We start from the raw sequence: 1,771 nt of genomic DNA, 5'->3' as shown, positions 1-1,771 counted from the left end.
AAGAAATTACTGCTTGTTGAACTTTAGTGTAATACCCAAAAAAGCTATCCACAAATTATTTGAAAAGCCTACTAAAATACTTCTCCTATTTCCAATTACATATCTGATGAGGCTGGATTTTCTGCGTATACTTCCTCCAAAACAACATATCATAACAGATTGACTGTAGAAGCAGATGAGAATCCAGCTGTCTTCTATTAAATTGAATATTAAATTTGCAAAAATGTAAAACAATGCCATTCTTCTCACTAACATTTTAATTTTTGGAAAATTTAGTTATTTTCCATAAAAACATATTACTTATTTTATCATTTTAAATGAATTAATAAATATTTTTAAAATTCTCAGAGTTTTAATTTTTAATATAGTAAACAATGAGAGATAAAACCCATACAAACAAAACTTCTCTGGGGTCCTCAATAATTTTTTTTTTTTAAATAAGGGCACCAAGACCAATGATCACTAGCTGCCCTAGCAACAAAAATTATGCTTCTGAAGTCCCTTGCTGTCGATTCCACATGGAAGATCAGTCAAGGAGCCGTATGTGTGCCACTCACAACAGAAGCCCTTATTTTCAATCATTTTTTTAAACTTTTTTTTTATTGAGATTGTTCACATACCATACAATTATCCAAAGATCCAAAGTGCACAATCAGTTGCCCAAGGTACCATCATACAGCTGTGTATCCATCACCACAATTAATTTTTTTTCAATTTTTAGAGCATTTTCATTACTCCAGAAAAGAAATAAAGACAAAAAAAGGAAACTCAAATCCTCCCATACCCCTAACCACCCCCCTCCATTGTTGACTCATAGTATTGGGATAGTACATTTGTTAGTGTTGATGAAAGAATGTTAAAATACTACTAACTGTAGTATATAGTTTGCAATAGGTATATATTTTTTTCCTATATGCCCCTTTATTATTAACTTCTAGTTATAGTGTCATACATTTGTTCTGGTTCATGAAAGAGATTTCTAATATTTGTACAGTTATTCATGGACCTTGCCCACGACAAGGTTTACTGTTTTATACATTCCCATTTTTTAACTTCCAACTTTCCTTCTGGTGACATACATGACTGAGCTTCCCCTTTCCACCACATTCACGCACCATTCAGGCACTGTTAGTTATTCTCACAATGTGCTACCATCACCTTTGCTCATTTCCAAACATTTAAATTCAACTTAGTTGAACATTCTGCTCATAATAAGCAACAGCTCCCCATTCTTTAGACTCATTCTATATCCTGGTAACTTATATTTCATGTCTATGAGTTTACATATTATAATTAGTTCATATCAGTGAGACCCTGCAATATTTGCCCTTATGTGTCTGACTTATTTCACTTAATGTAGTGCCCTCAAGTTTTCTCATCAACCCATTTATTTAAAGATAGTTTTGTTCACCCACCATACATTCCTTCCTAAGTGAACAATTGATGGTTCCCTCTATAGTCACGTATTCACCACCATCACCACTATCTATATAAGGATATCTCCATTTCTTCCACAAAGAAGGAGGAAGAGTCAAAGAAGGTAGAGAGACAAAAGAAAAAGAAAAAAGAAAGAGGAAAAAAACAAACAAACACATGACAGCTGGGAAGCAACAAAAGGAAAGAAAGCATTTAAACTAACGTAGAATAAAGAGTCAGACAACATTATCAATGCCAAGAGTTCCATACCCCTTCCTTATGTTCCCCTTTTATATGCATTTAGCTTTGGTATATTGCCCTTGCTTCGTTAAAGGAAGCATAATGCAACATTTCT

At 33.3% G+C, this 1,771-nt stretch overlaps 1 non-coding gene across 1 annotated transcript; it reads right to left on the bottom strand.

The window, feature by feature from the left end:
• Positions 1 to 439: 439 nt before the first annotated feature.
• Positions 440 to 573, bottom strand: LOC119533723. Its single transcript, XR_005216832.1, has one exon. It is a non-coding gene; the product is annotated as a U11 spliceosomal RNA (small nuclear RNA).
• Between the last annotated feature and the right edge of the window lie 1,198 nt (positions 574 to 1,771).

The sequence above is a fragment of the Choloepus didactylus genome, chromosome 4 (assembly GCF_015220235.1).
Source record: "Choloepus didactylus isolate mChoDid1 chromosome 4, mChoDid1.pri, whole genome shotgun sequence".
Classification (NCBI taxonomy): Eukaryota; Metazoa; Chordata; class Mammalia; order Pilosa; family Megalonychidae; genus Choloepus; species Choloepus didactylus.
The sequence above is the reverse complement of the archived record's forward strand: the minus strand, read 5'-3'. Positions and strand labels throughout refer to the sequence as shown.